Here is a 19,800-nt window from a genome sequence, read left to right as displayed (position 1 = left end):
GCGTGCGTCATGCGTGACCGCATCCTCGACTGCCTCGGAGCTCGGATGGGACGGGGCATAGCCTCGCATAGGGGGCGACGTGGGCGATCCGAGCCCTAGTCCTCGAGTATGCTAGGCGTACGAGGGTATGCTGGGAGTAACTCGGACTGGCCCGGTGACTCCTCCTTCGGATAATACCGAAACTTAATTTAAATTGAAATTTTTATTATTTAATAAACTTCAAATATCTTCTTCATACGAACTCCGTTTTTGACGTTCTTTATATCCACACATAGGTGAGACTACGCTCTAAAACTTTCGTTTAGACTCTGTCGGCAAATTTTGAAATTATTTTTATTATTTATTTTTAAAAGGTTGTAGTAAGAAAATTTTGTTAGAAATCCATAACTTCATTATCCGATGTCTGTTTTTGCCAGACTTTTTATTGTTGAAAAACCATTGTCGAGACCTTCGATTCTCATTTAGGTCATTCCGGCCAAAAGTCGCTCGATCTCTGTTTCAAGTTTTTAGCTGTTTGTCGTTATGCCAAACTTGCAAAAATCATAACTTCCTTATACGAAGTCAGATTTGGACGTTCTTTTTTGTACGATCATGGTTTAATGATATCTAACATAATAGATAACCAAATAGAGACTTTTGAACATTTTATTTTCGAAGTTAATTTCATTATATCAAAAGTGGTTACAATACTTGACTTTTTAGGTCATTACGTAGAGTTGAAATATCGTGTTGTCACATCATCCCCCCGTTAGAGGGAATTTCGTCCCGAAATTTAAAGTAAGAAAGATACTTGTGAATTGGAGAAAAAGATGTGGGTACTTTTGTTTTATCTGATCTTCGCGTTCCCATGTGAATTCAGGTCCTCTCTTGGCGTTCCAGCAAACCTTCACGATGGGTATGCGACTTTGTTTTGTTTGTTTGACCTCTCGGTCCATGATTTCTACCGGTTCTTCCACGAAGTTGAGGCTCTCGTTGATCTCGATCTCGTTGAGTGGAATAACAAGAGTCTCATCGGACAGACACTTTTTCAAGTTCGAGACGTGGAAGGTTGGATGTATGTTACTATGTTCACGTGGTAGATTGAGTTTGTAAGCTACAGGGCCGATTCTGGTGAGAATCTCGAAAGGCCCTATGTATCTTGGATTTAGCTTTCCACGCTTTCCAGAGCGTATCCAGCCTTTCCAAGGTGAGACCTTCAATAGAACGCGGTCTCCTACCTGGAATTCCAAAGGTTTCCTCCTTTGGTCAACGTAGCTTTTCTGTCGGTCTCTAGAGGTTTTCAATTGTTCACGAATCTGAACGATCTTCTCTTTCATTTCTCGTATGATTTCCGGACCTGTGAGTGTGCTTTTAGGAACTCATCCTTTAGCTAACTGTGTGTCGCCAACTTCAGCCCAACACAGAGGGGACCTGCACTTACGGCCATAGAGGGCTTCAAATGGAGCAGCCTTTATGCTCGTATGATAACTATTGTTGTATGAAAATTCGACAAGGGGTAAATGGATATCCCATGCGTTTCCAAAGTCAATCACACAGGCCCTCAACATATCTTCCAAAGTTTGTATCGTTCTCTCACTTTGCCCGTCTGTTTATGGATAGTAGGCTGTACTCATGTCCAGCCTAGTCCCCAGGGAACTTTGTAGTGACTGCCAGAACCTTGAAGTGAATCTACTATCTCTATCGGAGATAATGGATATTGGAACACCATGCAGTCGTACTATTTCCCTTATGTAAGTTCTTGTAAGCCTTTCCATCTTGTCAGTCTCCTTGATTGGTAGAAAATGCGCGGATTTGGTCAATCTGTCGATGATGACCCATATGGTATCTAGTCCACCCGTTGTCTTGGGCAACTTGGTTATGAAGTCCATAGTAATCCGTTCCCATTTCCATTCCGGTATCTTCGGTTGTTGTAGTAATCCTGAAGGTTTCTGATACTCGACCTTAACCTTAGCGCAAGTAAGGCACTTACTTACAAAAGTAGAAATTTCTGCTTTCATGTTAGGCCACCAGTACAATTTCTTAAGATCTAGATACATTTTATCTGAACCTAGGTGAACAGAATATCTCGTGTTGTGTGCTTCGTTCATGACTGCGTCTCTAAAGCCACCATGTCTCGGTGTCCAAATACGGTCCATGAGATAATATGCTCCGCCACCCTTGATTTCTAGATTCTTTTCCATTCCTCTCAGGGATTCACCCGTCACATTTTTAGGTTGCAGAGCTTCCAGTTGATCCTCCTTAATTTGTGTGGATAAGTGGGAATGGATAGTCATAGTCAGAGATTTGACTCTCCGACCAGTGTATTCTTTTCGACTGAGGGCGTCAGCTACTACATTGACCTTTCTAGGATGATAACGAATTTCGCATTCGTAGTCATTGAGTAGCTCGACCCATCGTCTTTGTCGCATGTTGAGCTCCATCTGATCGAAAATGTGTTGAAGGCTCTTGTGGTCGGTGACAATAGTACTCTTTGTTTCGTACAGGTAGTGTCTTCAGATCTTCAGAGCAAATACTACTGCTCCTAACTCAAGATCGTGTGTTGTATAGTTTACCTCGTGTATCTTAACCTGACGGGAGGCATAGGCAATAACCTTCCCTCTTTGCATAAGAACACAACAAAGTCCTTGATTTGATGCATCACAATACAGTACGAAATCTTCTATCCCTTCGGGGAGGGATAGTATCGGTGCGGTGCACAAGGCCTGTTTCATTGTTTGAACGCCTTCTCTTGTTTTGCTTCCCAGTCAAAGGTCACGCCTTTCTAGGTTAATGTAGTAAGAGGTTTCGCAATGCTAGAGAAGTTCTTTATGAATCTTCGATAGTAGCCAGCGAGACCTAGAAATTGACGAATCTCTGTAGGTGTCTTCGGTGCCGACCAGTTCTCAATGGCCTTAATTTTGGAGGGGTCCACGTGTATCCCCTTTTCGCTAACAACGTGGCCCAAAAATTCGACTCTTCGAATCCAAAATTCGCATTTAGAGAACTTCGCATAGAGCTTATCGATCGTAATGTTTCTAAGACTCTTCGTAGGTGCTGACTATGCTCTTCCTTACTTCGGGAGTAGATAAGTATATCATCGATGAAGACGATGACGAACTGATCCAAGTAAGGACGACACACCCTATTCATTAGGACCACGAATACCACTGGTGCGTTGGTTAATCCGAACGGCATCACTACTAATTTGTAGTGTCCATAACGAGTTCGGAAAGCTGTCTTGGGAATATCCTCCTATAGTACTCGTAATTGGTGATATCCGGATCGTAGATCTATCTTCGAGAAGTAGTTTGCTCCTGGAAGCTGATCAAATAGGTCGTCAATGCGGGGCATAGGATAACGATTTTTGACAGTAAGTTTGTTCAATTCTCTGTAGTCAATGCACATACGGAACGATCCGTCTTTCTTCTTTACTAACAAGACCGGTGCTCCCCAAGGTGAGAAGCTTGGTCTCTAGTGAATCCTTTTTGGTGGAGTTCGTTAAGCTGACTAGAAAGTTCTTGCATCTCTGCTGGTGCCAGACGATAAGGCGATTTTGCTACTGGGGTAGCCCCTGGAACTAAGTCGATTCTAAACTCGACTTGACGTTGCGGTGGTAATCCCGGTAGTTCTTCTAAAAAGATATCGGGAAAGTCGCGTACTTCTGAAATGCTCTTAATGTCCTTTACTTCCTGACTCGTATCGACGATGTGTGTAAGAAATGCATGACAATCCTTCTGCAAACACTTTCGAGCTTGGATGCATGAAATGATGTGAAGGTTTGTACTTCATTTGTTTCCGTAAATCACTACTGTTTCATCGTTAGGGAGATTAAGACGAACTGCTTTCTCAAAGCACATGATGTCGGCGCGAAGAAGACTTAACCAATCCATGCCAACTATGACCTCGAAAGTTTTAATTTGGACTTTCATGAGGTTGATTGGGAAAGAATGACCGTCTAAAGTTAATGTACAACTCATGTATACGCAATTAGTGTGTTCCGTTTTTCCTTTTCCAATTTCTACAGTGAATGATTTTTCTAACATGCTAGGTTTATGTTTAAGTAAGTGAATAAAATTTTGGTTCACGAAGCTTCTCTCTGCTCCACTATCGAATAGTATGCATGCATATTAATTATCAAGAAGAAACGTACCAGCAACTACTGTTGGATCAACTACAACTTCTTCGTGGACTATAGCCAAAACTCATCCCACTCCGCCGGTATTCGCTACCTTCGAGCAGTTTCTTTTGTAGTGGCCCACCTCACCACAACCGTAGCAAGCTTGGCCTACACCAGAATTGGAAACTTGAGTGATCGGCTTTATGGGGGATTTACAAAAACGGATAGTGTGTCCCTTTCTATTGCAGTTGGAGCACTGCATTTCCTGACAAGGTCCATTGTGGTGGTTAGTGCATTTGGTGCACTTTGGAAGGTTACCCACATAAGGCTTTGTTGGGTAGAGATTTGTAGGAACGGTAGTAGGTATAGTAGCAACATTCACTATAAGTAGTTGTTGTTTCTTCGAGGATTCTTGGGAAGACCCACCCTTCCCCTTATTCCATCCTCTCTTCCTATTATTGTTGTTGTTGTTTCCTTTTTGTGGTTCTGGTGTAGAAATCGTTGAGTTTTGATGACTTCCGTGATCAATAAGAGATTGTGCCAGCTCCTTGGCACTTTCAAAAGTGTCAGGTTTTGAAGCTAACACGCTTGACTGAATTTGGGGCGACAGTCCCCAAATGTATGTCTCTATTTTCTTGCTCTCAGGAGCAATCATATCTGGGCAAAGGATTGTCAGATCGCAGAATCTGTTGGTATAAGTTGATATGTCGGTACCAATCATTCCAAGAGTCCAGAGTTTGTGCTCGAGTTTTTGAATCTTTCCTCGTGGATAGTACTCTCTCATCAGCATGATTTTTAAGCTCTCCCAGCTTATTGAATTCGCCACTATCAGAGTACGTACCTTAACGTGGCCATTCCACCAAGTTAAAGCTCTATCAGTAAGCGTGTAAGTTGCAAACTTGACTTTTCTATGCTCGGGACAGGAGCAGATAGCAAAGACTGACTCTGTCCTTTTGATCCACTGCCTCAAAATCATCACACCACCAGTTCCATTAAACATCCGGGGTTTGGCATTCGTAATGTCTTTATAGGTGCACTCCCGGGGCTGCCCATGACTCTTGCCATGGTTGGAAGGATGTGTGCCAATTCCTGAACCAGTAGTAACAGGGGTATTGATATGTGACATGGCAGCCGCCACAGCTGTTGTGGCTGCTGCTTGGAACATAACAGCATCAAATTGAATAGGTGGAGGCGGTGGTGGTATCGGTGCTTCCCCACCGTCGTTTCGTCTCGGGTTTCTGCGCGGAGGCATCCTTCAACTATAGGTTGAGAAGATAAAGATAAGAATTCCATAGCATAGAAAATGAATGTGTCTCATGAACTAAATCGCTATAGTTCAACAACAGATGATAGTATGAGTCTTAAAGATAGAAGAATGGAAGTTATTCGCAAATCCGAATATATGAAACAAGCGTATGGTTTCTCCATAATATTTTAAGGATTGAACGAAATACTCAATGTAGTAATAATAGCATGCCAATTATATTAATATGATAGTTGATACAACGATCACGAAAATTTGACCCGGGTCTCCGGTTACAAAGTTTAAGAAAAATAAAACTTTTAGCCGAGGTCCTAACTTATAACAAAATTTGGGATTTGGCAAGCACTACTTGCGACGTAGGTTGCGCTTGGAGCTTGACTCCGCATTCGATTGCTTTGATTCCATAAGACGCCTATCGAAGGCGGCTTGTTGCTCCCTCATCTCGGAGAGGGCTGCAATCACTTGTGCTTGGAATACTTCGGTTTGGAGTTAGGCATTATCCTGAGCTCTGTCCAGCCTACGGATGTCGGAAGTGTGAACCTGTACTTCCACGTTGACTTCCCGAATCCGACTAGCTTGAACTCCGGATTGATAGGACTGGTTGGCTAGTTTGCCCACCAAGACTAGGAGTGCTCGATCGGCTGAACCTCCTCCACGAACATCGTAGAAGTCTTGACACATGTCGTAGGGAGAACGTATCCCTTGTTGCTGGCTCCAATGGTGGAGGTGACTTCCCCAAACGGGAGTCGGTCCTTGAAAGTTTCTCACGAAGACGGGAGGTTGTGCGGGTGGTGGGTTGATTATTTCCGGCTCTGAGTCGATACCGGAGTCCTCCCCTTCATCCAATTCTATGGGTTCTTTGTCCTCCTTGGAACATGTAAGACTAAACATGTAGGTTAAACTATTTTATGTAACAAATACTCCTATAGTACTTAAATTCGTGTGTTTGATCCTTGTGATGTTTTGGTAAGTTTCGACTTGTTGCTCACTACGAGCATTCCTCGATATACATTATTCCGATCTCGGATAAATATAGTTGATCATGCTATATTTGGCCCAAATCTGATTACATATATCGAGTCTTAATCATAGTGTCCAACTTGTCTAAATACTTCTTGTATAGTTATAATCATGAAAATAAGTTGTTGTATGCATGTATTTGTACTTACATGAACTAACAATTTAAGTTAAACGAAACGCAGCTTAGGCGAAAAACAAAAAAAATGTTTTGTCATAGAGTATTAGTCCCTTAAGCATTTATAGTTTGTATATCTTATGTGGTTCGGTATACTTAGTTCACTATAAACAATGCTCTGATACCAATCTGTCACACCCCCAAACCGGAACGACGGAAACGTTCTGGGGCGGATGACTTCATGTATTACCGTAACAAATGAATACATAGTAAAGAAAACAATATAACCATCATATATATAATTGAAAGTTTACATTGTTAAAAGGTACATGTTGAAAACCAATTACAATATGATGCAAAAATATGAAATTAACTAGCACCGCAAAGTCCCTTCTTCAAAAGCTATTTGTTACCTGTATTTACTGAATCCCTGGGACATACAAGTAGTTTCGAAAGAGTAGATCAACATTTAAGCTGGTGAGTTTCATAAGTATTAAATGACAATGTTTGTATGAACTAAAATGAAATGGTTTGTTTTTGTTTATTTGTTCCTAGAAAATCCCATATTTTCTACTGGTATAAATGTAGCCTTCTATCAAGACCAATGTTTGTTTCTAGAAAATTGATGTTTTTCCGTATGTGGGTGGCAGTTTAGAAGTTCCAAAACTGTAACACAAAAATGTTTTTCATGCCTAAAGTAGTTAATTTAGGTACGTGTAAAGTCGCCAAGATGTCTGAAAAACCCCGTAAATCAATGTGTTTTTAATACTCCATGTGAGTTTTATAACCATGCCATTGACTAGGACGGCCTATACACAACGTTCTTCAGGCATTGTAATGTACTGTAGCTAAAAGTCAGGGCGCGGGGTTGTCAATCCCATATAGATCTATACATAAACACCATGCTCCCCCTCCAAGGGATTCTGGTATGTAATACAGGACTTGAAATGTGTACTCGAACGTACGTGAAGTTTAATGGCTCACAAAACTTAGTATAAAACAGATTTACGTATGAAAATGTTCGTTTGTTCTTGTATATGAATGTATCTCTTTGAAATAGTGTTTCTAGTATGTAAAAGTTCGTGATGTTCTCGTAAAACTATACCTATTATAGTTTTCTAAAAGTGTGTCTCGTTTGTATTGTAAACCCTTGTGAAATGCTCACTTGTTATGAAACGTATAACTTTTGTAATGCCAAAGATGGACACATATACATACAGTATAAGCGGAGTGTTTGATATATATATATATATATATATATATATATATATATATATATATATATATATATAACATTTTTCATTTCAAAAGGCAAGATGTTATCGTGATATATTTTTCATACGAAAGTTTCCCTATAATAGTAATGATTCACATATGATTCTATTGATAAAAAGTGTATAATGAAACTTTATATATAACACACGATAATAATCGTGTGTTTTACTTGTATTCCCCCCTTAAAAGCATATAAAAACATTTATAAAGTATTTAAAAGTGTGGATTATAAGGGTATGAACTCACTTGAAAGATCAAAGAAGGCGAGATGAAAACCGAGCAGAACTTCGACTCGAGAAAGCGGATTTTCTTGGGATTCTCAGGAATCTCGGGAGCACAAATGACCCTCGGGGCTTGAGTATGGAAACCGGGGCTTCGGGATATCATGTGCACGGAAAATGAGGCAAAAACGCAAGAAAGATAAGATGAAATGAGCCTTTTCTTCGGAACCCTCGCATCCCTTTTATAGGGGCTGGGAACCGCCTCGGTACGCTGGGCGTACGCGTGCGTCATGCGTGACCGCATCCTCGACTGCCTCGGAGCTCAAATGGGACGGGGCATAGCCTCACATAGGGGGCGACGTGGATGATCTGAGGCTAAGTCCTCGAGTATGCTGGGCGTAACTCGGATTGGCCCGGTGACTCCTCCTTCGGATAATACCGAAATTTAATTTAAATTTAAATTTTTATTATTTAATAAACTTCAAAAATTCATATCTTTTTCATACGAACTCCGTTTTCGACGTTCTTTATATCCACGCGTAGGTGAGACTACGCTCTACAACTTTCGTTTAGACTCCGTCGGCAAATTTTGAAGTTATTTTTATTATTTATTTTTAAAAGTTCGCGGTAAGAAAATTTCGTTAGAAATCCATAACTTCATTGTCCGATGTCTGTTTTTGCTAGACTTTTTACCGTTGAAAAACCATTGTCGAGACTTTCGATTCTCATTTAGGTCATTCCGGCCATAAGTCGCTCGATCTCTGTTTCAAGTTTTTAGCTATCTGTCGCTATGCCGAACTTGGAAAAATCATAACTTCCTTATACGAAGTCAGATTTGGACGTTTTTTTATGTACGATCACGGTTTAATGATATCTAACATAGTAGATAACCAAATAGAGACTTTTGAGCATTTTATTTTCGTAGTTAATTTCATTATATCAAAAGTGGTTACGATACTTGACTTTTTAGGTCATTACATAGAGTTGAAATATCGGGTTGTCACACACTCTCGGTGGTGCTAATGATGAGTTTGATTCTACATACTATAGTCCCTATAGGCTTCCTACCGATGAAGATGATGATGCTCCCAGCACAAGGCAACACTTGCAGACCATTAATGAGAAACTCGATAAACTGCTTGATGACAACAAGTCCTATAGTGGCGTTATGCTAAAAGCCTTTTTGGACACTGCTCTTGAGCAATACACAGAGTCCATTAACAAATCCACACAGGCTGTTAATAACTCTTCTTCTGCTTGCAAGAAGGCTACTACTAATGTTGCAGACACTGTACATACAACTCAGATCTTTCTCGACTCACTCAAGGGGCATGCTGATACAAATGCAGCTAAGGTGCAAGCCTCTATGGATGCATTTTCCAAGTCCATTCAAGAGGAGCAAACAAGGTTTGAGGCTGTTTGTTCTTCCATCCACACAGAGAACACTTCACTTCTCAGTTCTATGTCTTCTCGGCTAGAATCCCTTCACGATGATTTAGCAAACGAAAGTAATCTGAAGGAAGAACTTGCCCGACAAGCATCCACCGTTGAAGCTCAGAAGGTTCAGCTTTCTCAATCCGAAAAGGAGATTTCTTTGTTGAAAACCGAAAGAGCTGTTTTTAGGAGCTGTGCAGGGGATGTCAAGGATATGCTGACCAACATTATTGGTGCTCATGATCCTATCCTCACTTTGACCATACGGAATCATCTCACTACAAAATTTCTTCCTGCCCTTGCATTGTTACACGAGATGAAGGGTGTTTCGGAGAGATTAGTACCTCCAAAACAAGGGGGAGAAGGTGCTCAACCGAAGGCAAAGGGTTTTGTGAAAACCGAATCTGCCTAACCGAATGTCAAAGTCACAACCGAACCCAAGGGAAATGAAGCTTCAGGTTCTCGTTCTTAAGCTAAGCAGAAGGAGATTGAAGATGATAGTGATGATGATATTGAAGAGACCATTGCTGATAGGGATGATGATATTGAAGAGACCATTGCTGAGGCTCTTAAAAGAAAGAAGAGGGACAAAGAGTTGGATGAAACTCTAAAGGTTGTGAAGGAAGCTGAGGAGAGGGAAAGGAGGAACAAGGAGGAAGAAGAAGCCTTAAACTGCAAAAAGGACTTATTTCCCCTTTGGACAAAAGAGACACTTATCAATCAGGCTATAGAGTTTCCAAGTGTTTACTGGCTGGAACCTGTTGCTTCGTTTGACTGTGACAATTCTAAGGACTCACAGTTCGACATGCCAATAACACGAAAGGCATTCACATTTCGCTATTTCGATTCGACTGTTGATGTTCCTTTTCCTCATCCAAAAGTTGATCGTGAGCTAATTGACTTTTATTTGAAGTATGGTCAACCGCAATACTTGACATGGAGCGCACAGAAGATTATCACTGTCAAGGTACTCAAACCCTCGCCTGCTGGGAAGTTCGTAAATGTTAATTTCAAAATCACACGAGGATCAGCAAACTCTGTATCGATTATTTCTCTAGCAGATCTTCTGAATTTAAATCCTCATGACTGGATTCTTTTGTTTAATATTCTGCTCACTAATCCGAAAGAATATGAGCCGATACTGGATCACTTGAAGAGGATGTTGCTTCCGTCATCCATGAGATTTCTGCTATGGATCAGGAGATAGCGAAAGTAATGAACAAGAAACCAACTGCCAAGCCAACACCGAAACCAGGAGATGTGAACAAAATGAAAATGGGCCAATAAATTCTACACATCTCACTGTGATGTTTACAAAAGGCGAAGCTCACAGATTTCTGTTCCCTCTTGTTGATAAACATCTGTTTTCAACAGACTGCTTGGAGCATATTATCAACATTATTCATCGGTGTAAGCAGAACTCGGATGCAGATAAGAAGAACTTCATGGACATGCTGCGGTGGTACATAACGTTTCGACATCATCTGTTGGCCATCATACCGAAGGTGTTCAAAACAGTAAAGAAGCTCTCTGTAGCTCAACCGAAGTGAGATTTCGGCTCCATTGACGCAAAGGGGGAGATTGTTGAGTTTAATTATGTTGCGTCATGGGCTTGTATTTTGTATCCAGATTGGGCCTGTCCATCCATGATTATCTAGTAGGGTTATACTATAAATATGCATGCATGTATGTATTAGATACAATGAGTTTATTACGTTTATTATTTTGTAACCCTAAACACCTCTATAGTTGAAGTTCTTAATCGAGATCTTCTGAGGTGTTGAATCATTAGTCATACAACACATTCAAAGCCATTCTCGTGTTCATAATTACGTTCTTAATTGTTTGTCTACATAGAATCTAACGATCCTGATTGAACTTTGTTTCGTTAGAATCGAATATCAATGTGCTTAGTCAAGGAGTGTTGAATTGGATTGTGAGAAATCGCAATTGCATTTTGAGAATCACAATAGATAGGAATTTGTTGAAAATGGTAACTATAGTCTAATAGTTGAGACTTCATCTATAGAACTTGAGAGGTACAACTTGCAACAACAATGTATTCCATTTCAGCTGTAGAGAGAGCTATACAATACATTTTCTTAGATGACCAGCTAACCAGTCATCCACCCAATAATTGACAACCACCAGATGTGCTTTTCTAATCAATTTGAATTCCACCATAATTTGAGTCTGAATAAGCTTACAAGAGGAAACTCTCATTTTTTGGTTACCAAATTCCGAGACTTTAAGTCCCTTTAAGGTATCTATATATTTGCTTTACGACTAAGAAATGTGACACCTTAAGATTAACTTAGAATCGGGAAAAAAGACATGTTGCGAACATAATGTCAGGATGACTTGTAGTAAGGTAGAGTAGAGATCCAATCATTCCCTTATACTTCTTTTGATCAACGACTTCATCAAATGGGTCCGAAAAGATCTTGTACTGAAACCCATTTGAACCTTTGCAGATGCACAGGCGTCCATTGAATATTTCCTCAGAAGTTCGGAAATGTACTATTCTTGATGTATAAAGATTCCTACATTGGTTTGTTTAACTTGCAAACTAAGGAAGAAGCTTAATTCGTGATTCATACTCATTTGAAATCTACTAACCATTTATTTGGAAAAGTCATCAACCATCATCATGTAACATTCGGATTCCCAGGTATATTATTTTATTCTTTTATAATGAATTCTTAAAGAGAAACTCGGCGAGTAGGAGCCCCGACTCGCCGAGTAGGATCGCGATTGGAGTGGTCTGGTTAATGAGGGACTCGCCGAGTCCACACTGTTTAATGAAACCCTAATTTTTCGGGTTTGCGCCCTATTTAAAGGCCCTTATGGCCGTTATTTGTGGCCACCAGTTCAGTGAGAGAAACCTTTGAGTGCTGGAGCGTTTTAAGAGAGAGAGAGAGAGAGAGAGAGAGAGAGAAGGAGCCATTCTTGACCTTTGTGGTGTTGTTTAGCAAGAAGAAGGAGGTTCTAGCCAAGGAAGAGCAAAGGAGGTTGCTATTCTGAGGATTTGAAGCTAAGACCATTTCATTTGAGGTATCACTTCGACCCTTCTTCTGTTTTGGGAAAGATAGATGGTTTTAGGGTTTCTTGTGCCCTTGTCTAAATCGATTGGAGGTCCAAATAGTCCCTTCTGGTGATGAGACCTTGGATCTGGACCCATAGAGGTCCAGAGAGCCCTATTCTTCAAGCTTTATGAAGATCAATGGAGGTCATGACCTTGGGTTAAGGAATTTGGGGCTAAATCATCATATATGGTCATATGGTTGTTGCATGTGCATCAAGATTAAGACTTTACGTGATTATAGTGCTTGCAAAGGCCATATCTATGGATTAGAGGAACATATCTGACCTCAGAAGGTCGTTTGAGTGAGTGCATGACATGTACTCTCCGAGTCCATGGGAGGACTCGACGAGTTGAGTCGGGTTGCCCTGCGACTCGCGATCGGTGTCGACTCGTGGAATATAGGGTTGACTCAGTGAGTCAAGGGAGAACCAGGGACGAAGAGGACAGGCGTGTATGTGCCGAGTCACCTTATTCCACTCGGCAAGTAGGGTCAGCTATGATCGTTGACTTTCGTTGGACTTTTGAGTCAAAGAGGGGTAAAATGGTCTTTTACCCTTCTGTGGGATTATAGAAAGGGGTGTAGCATAGCCTTGCGAGCCGTTAAGGATTTAGAATGATTATTTGATGTGATTAGGTGAGGTTAGGTTGAGGTTACGAGATTCAGAAATATCGATCGAGCACGTGAAACTTAGACATCATACAAGGTGAGTCTTCTCACTATACTGTACCTGGAAGGGTACCTATGTGTGACCGGAAGGTCTGGTATGCTATAAGATATATGCATTATATGTTAAGTTGCCTATTTTGTATGTGTTATGTATGCTATGCTTGATATGGGCCGGAAGACATTATGTTATGGGCCGGAAGGCATTATGATGTAGACCGGAAGGTCAAGGAGTTACGGACCGGAAGGTCGACACTGGTGGGACCGGAAGGTTTACCAGGTCGGGACAGAAGTCCCCTGAGACACATGGACCGGAAGGTCATGGCCTGGAAGGGCGTATGTGTGTAAGTGGTATATTGGGGAACTGACTAAGCATTTATGCTTACGGTTGTTGTGTGATGTGTTTCAGGTACTAGCGTGGACCGTGGGAAGGCGCCGGCATGACTCGTACACACACATGCAGGCAGATTTGGATATCATTGATCTTGGGATTTGATATGTTTTGTACTATGATTATGATACATTGAATTTTTATGGTTTGATTTGGATGAATTTATGTTTTTAAGAAATGAAAAATTGTTTTGAAAAATTACGTTGTTACAAGTTGGTATCAGAGCCTTGTTTTGAAGGATTCGGATGCACCTTTGGGCGTATCTGAACTCAAACTGAGGATTTGAGAAATTTTCAACAATAAAAACTAAATTTTCTAAAAAAGCAAGCAGTTTTTGAAACAAACAGAGCAGAGCAGTGTGTACGGTCAGCCAAAACCCGAGCGGTGAATCCCAAAAATACCCTTACAATATTTGTTATGAGATATGCTATGTTATGTTATGCATGCTAGAGTAGGCTAGGTATTCATATTAGGACTAGAGTGGCCTGATTTGTGATGCCTTAGCCTAGGAGAATCTTGTTGCTATGAGATGCCTTGAGAGCGATAAGGTAGTCAATGCATAGCGAGAGAAGAGTACTTGCGATCCGGGATCCAAGGAGGAGGACTTGGGGTGAATGCTGATGCGGTGTAGTCAGTAGTATAGGGCCCATATTACTGAAGACACTGGATCAGTGAGCAGCCCATGTAAGAATCCTTTGGGTATTGGAGGACGAGTAGGGTGGCGATATCGAGTGCGAGTATGCTCGATCGAGTCTTTGATATTTTTATGTTGTATTTCAGAGGCATCATGGTTGCGACACGACTCACACTTGAGAGCAGTGGGGTCAGTGACGAGGAGATTCGTTGATTGATTGGTGAGGAGGTGGCTGCTGCCATCTGGGATGAGATTCCAGAGATGTTTGGGGACATCAAGACCACACTGATCGAGACCTTTGATGAGCAGTATGCAACAGTGACTGAGGCTGTAGCTGCTGCAGCTACCACATATATTGCTACTGCCAGACCTCAGGGAGGTGACTCGTTGTTGTTTCGAGAGTTCAGCAACATGAAGCCACTAGAGTTCGATGGGACGCAGGAGCTGATTACGGCGATGAGGTGGATCTTTGACATTGAGGGATGTTTTTATACGCGTTCTTGTCCGGAACACTTGAGGGTGCGGTTCGCTTTGAACCAGCTTCGCTTGGGAGCGAAGTATTGGTGGAAGTTCGTGACGGTAAGCTTCACTCTGGCAGAGATTTCTGAGGTGACCTGGGAGAGGTTCACCGCCATATTCAGGGATGAGTATGTTCCCCCGGTGGAGAGGGAATGGTTGATTCAGGAGTTCTTGACCCTCAAGCAGGGTAATGATTCGGTTACTATGGTTACCCGAAAGTTTCATGAGAGGGCGATGTTCTGCCCTGAGCAGGTGTCGACTGAGCAGGTACGGATGAGCCGATATTTGGGCATTTTGAGGAGGGACATTCGAGAGTTCGTGTCGAACTCAACGTACTGTGCCTTTGCTGAGCTTCAGGTGAATGCCCGAAAGCGGGAGATCGAGTTGGAGACTCAGGCCAGGGAGGAGGCCGAGTCCCAGAGGATGGATCGACGTCCAGCTCAGTCTCAGCCAGCAGCCAAGCGGGCCAAGCCCGCTGATTCGAGGACTGGAGGCCAGAAGGGCCGCACTTGCGGGAAGTGCGGCAAAGGTCATGAGAGAGCTTGTCGATCGGGTGCTTGCTACAAATATGGCAAGGAGGGGCATATAGCCAAGGATTTCCCCAAGGGATTTATGGTTTGCTTTCATTGCAACCAGACTGGCCATCGGAAGGCCGAGTGTCCGCAGTTGCATCAGGGGACAACGCAGGGATCTGCACCTGCTGCTAGGGTTACCGAGGTTCGATCGGTGAAGGGTGAGTCTCCGAAGGCTCGTGGAAGAGCTTTCCCGTTGACAGCGGAGGAGGTCCGTGCAACACCCGATGTTGTGGCCGATATGTATTCTTCTCTCTATTTATTTAAGTCTGAGATATTACGCTTATATTATGTTATGCGTAGGTACTTTTCTTGTGAATTCTGTGCCTGCCTTAGTGTTATTTGACTCGGGAGCGAGTCGGTCATTTGTGTCGTTAGCCTTCAGTCATTATATCAGTATTTGTCGAGAGGCCATGAGTCGACCTCTGTGAGTTTCTATAGCTAACGAGCGAGCAGTGTATGCCACAGATGTGATTAGAGGATGTATCCTTGAGATCTTTGGTGTTGAGTTCCTGATAGATCTAGTCCCGATTGTGATGGGGGACGTGTGTGTCATAGTGGGCATGGATTGGTTGAGCCGATTTGGAGCTGTTAGAGATTGTGAGCATCAGTTAGTGATGATACGAGACCCTATTGGGGGAGTACTTACGGTGTACAGTGAGGGTGCCCGTCCTGAGTTAGCATTTTGTACGGCTGCTAGGGCGAGGCAGAGTTTACAGCAGGGCTGTATGGGATTTCTGGCTTATGTGATGGACACACGAGTGGCCGCTGGGACGCCAAGTTTGACTGATGAGGTCCCAATTGTGCGGGAGCTCCCTGACGTTTTCCCAGAGGATTTGCCGGGTGTGCCTCCCAAGAGGCACGTGGAGTTTTGTATCGACTTGGTGCCTGGGGCGGCACCCATTGCCAAGGCACCCTATTGCCTTGCGCCGTCCGAGATGCAGGAGTTATCCTCGCAGCTTTAGGAGCTGTTGGCAAAGGGGTTTATTAGACCGAGTAGCTCACCTCTGGGAGCGCCGATCCTTTTTGTCAAGAGGAAGGATGGTTTACACCGGATGTGTATTGATTACCGGGAGTTAAACAAGCTGACGGTCAAGAACCGTTATCCGTTACCGAGGATCGACGATTTGTTCGATCAGTTGCAGGGAGCGTCTTGGTTCTCCAAGATATACTTAAGGTCGGGTTATCATCAGATGAGGGTTCGGGATGAAGATATCTAGAAGACGGCGTTCAGAACTCGTTATGGGCATTAGGAGTTCATGGTGATGCCTTTTGGGCTCACCAATGCACCAGTCGCGTTCATGGATCTCATGAACAGGGTGTGCAGACTGATGTTGGATCGATCAGTGATTGTTTTCATCGATGATATATTGGTATATTCAAAATCCAGAGAGCAGCATGAGGAGCATTTGAGGGAAATCCTCGGAGTTCTGAGATCGGAGAGGCTTTACGCCAAATTCTCCAAGTGTGATTTTTGGTTACGAGAGGTCCAGTTCCTGGGGAATCTCGTTAACCAGCAAGGGATATTGGTCAATCCAGCCATGATTGAGGCTGTGATGAGTTGGGAAGTGCCGAGGTCACCTTCTGAGATCAGGAGTTTCTTAGGGTTGGCAGGCTATTATCGGAGATTTATCAAGGATTTCTCCAAGATCGCCGTGCCACTCACCAAGTTGACCCGGAAGGGTGTTGCATTTTCTTGGGGTCCGAAGCAGCAGACCTCGTTCGAGACACTTCGCCAGAAATTATGCGAAGCCCCAGTGTTAGCCCTTCCGGAAGGGAAAGAGGATTTTATGGTATATTGTGATGCATCGATATCCGGATTGGGAGCGGTGCTTATGTAGAGGGGGCATGTGATAGCATATGCATCGAGGCAGCTTAAGCCTCATGAGTCGAGGTATCCCACTCATGATCTGGAATTGGGGGCGGTAGTGTTCGCCCTCAAGATCTGGCGTCACTATTTGTATGGGGTTCGGTGTATGATATACACAGACCACAAGAGCTTGAAGTATTTGATGGATCAGCCCATCCTGAATATGCGCCAGAGGAGATGGTTCGATGTAGTAAAGGATTATGATTGTGAGATCCTGTACCACCCGGGCAAGGATAATGTGGTAGCCGATGCCCTAATCCGTAGAGCAGAGGGCGCCTCGATTCGAGACATTTGCATGAGATTGAAAATGATGACTTCGGTATGGGACGCCATCTGAGGGGCCCAGGCGGAAGCCGTGAGACCGGAGAACCGCAAGAGAGAGCGAGTGATCGGGCAAGTATCGGAGTTTGTTACCGATAGTCGAGGACTTATGACCTTCCAGGGTTGGGTTTGGGTACCGTTTGTGGGCGGAACGCGTACCGTCTTGATGGAGGAGGCGCATAAATCGAAGTTCTCGATCCACCCCGGGGCCACTAAGATGTATTTGGACCTGAAGAAGGAGTATTGGTGGCCCTGTATGAAGAGGGATGTTGCATGGTTCGTGGAGAGGTGCTTGACCTGTCACAAGGTTAAGGTTGAGCACCAACGCTCGCATGGTAAGTTACAGCCGTTAGAGATTCCCGAGTGGAAGTGGGAACAGATTACCATGGATTTTATCACCAAATTGCCGAGGACTGCCAGGGGTGTCGATGCGATTTGGGTGATTGTGGACTGGTTGACGAAAAGCGCTCACTTTCTTGCTATCAGTGAGAGCTCATCTGCTGAAAAGTTAGCAGAGTTATACGTGAGGGAGGTTGTATTGCGGCATGGAGTTTCGATCTCGATTGTTTCAGACCGAGATGTGCGTTTTACTTCCAGGTTTTGGAAGAAGTTTCATGAGGAGTTGGGTACGAGGCTGTATTTCAGTACCGCATACCACCTACAGACCGACAGGCAGAGCGAGTGGACGATCCAGATGCTCGAGGACATGCTTCGGGCATGTGTTTTAGATTTTGGCGGACGTTGTGACACGTATTTTCCCTTGGGTGAGTTTTCCAATAACAACAGCCATCACTTAAGCATTGGTATGCCACCTTTTGAGCTGTTGTATGGAAGGAGGTGTCGTACCCCCATTTGCTGGGGCGAGGTAGGGCAGCGTGTGATGGGTAGTACAAAGATAGTGCTTGAGACGTCAGAGCAGATACAACAGGTCTGGCAGAGGTTATTGACCACTCAAAGTCGCCAGAAGAATTACGCGGATAGGCGATGGTCCGTACTCGAATTCCAGGTCGGTGATTTCGTGCTCCTAAAGGTATCTCCTTGGAAAGGAGTGATCCGATAAAGGAAGAGGGGCAAGCTGGGACCCCGGTATATTGGTCCGTTTAGAGTGATCGCGAGGGTGGGCAAGGTAGCATATCGCTTGGAGCTACTTGCGGAGTTGGACCAGATTCATGATACCTTCCACGTGTCGCAGCTGAGGAAGTGTATTACCGACGAGTTGGCAATAGTGTCATTAGACGATATCCAGGTGGACGCGAGTCTGAATTATGCTGAGAAGCCGATCTTAATCTTGGATTAGAGGATCAATGTTCTAAGGAACAAGGAAGTGCCAGTGGTTCAGGTCCAGTTGCAACATCGGAAGGGGTCTGAGCTAACTTGGGAGCTAGAATTAGAGATGCGTGAGCAGTACCCAAAGTTACTTGCTGAGAGTGACTTTGAGGGCGAAGTCTGATTCTAGTGGGGGAGAATTATAACATCCGGATTCCCAAGTATATTATTTTATTCTTTTATAATGAATTCTTAAAGAGAAACTCGGCGAGTAGGAGCCCCGACTTGCCGAGTAGGATCGCGATTGGAGTAGTCTGGTTAATGAGGGACTTGGCGAGTCCATAAGTGGACTCGGCGAGTCCACGCTGTTTAATGAAACCCTAATTTCTCGGGTTTGCGCCCTATTTAAAGGCCCTTATGGCCGTCATTTGTGGCCACCAGTCCAGTGAGAGAAACCCTTGAGTGCTGGAGCGTTTTGAGAGAGAGAAGGAGCCATTCTTGACCTTTGTGGTGTTGTTTAGCAAGAAGAAGGAGGTTCTAGCCAAGGAAGAGAAAAGGAGGTTACTATTCTGAGGATTTGAAGCTAAGACCATTTCATTTGAGGTATTACTTCGACCCTTCTTCTGTTTTGGGAAAGATAGATAGTTTTAGGGTTTCTTGTGCCCTTGTCTAAATCGATTGGAGGTCCAAATAGTCCCTTCTGGTGATGAGACCTTGGATCTAGACCCATAGAGGTCCAGAGAGCCCTATTCTTCAAGCTTTATGAAGATCAATGGAGGTCATGACCTTGGGTTAAGGAATTTGGGGGTAAATCATCATATATGGTCATAAGGTTGTTGCATGTGAATCAAGATTGAGACTTTACATGATTATAGTGCTTGGAAAGGCCAGATCTATGGATTAGAGGAATAGATCTGACCTCAGAAGGTCCTTTAAGTGAGTGCATGGCATGTACTCGCCGACTCCAAGGGAGGACTCGACGAGTTGAGTCGGGTTGCCTCGTGACTCGCGATCTGTGTCGACTCGTGGAATGTTGGGTTGACACAGTGTGTC

Source organism: Lactuca serriola, chromosome 9, assembly GCF_051521515.1.
Source record: "Lactuca serriola cultivar US96UC23 chromosome 9, Lser_US96UC23_V15, whole genome shotgun sequence".
Taxonomy (NCBI): Eukaryota; Viridiplantae; Streptophyta; class Magnoliopsida; order Asterales; family Asteraceae; genus Lactuca; species Lactuca serriola.
Note: the sequence above shows the minus strand (reverse complement) of the source record.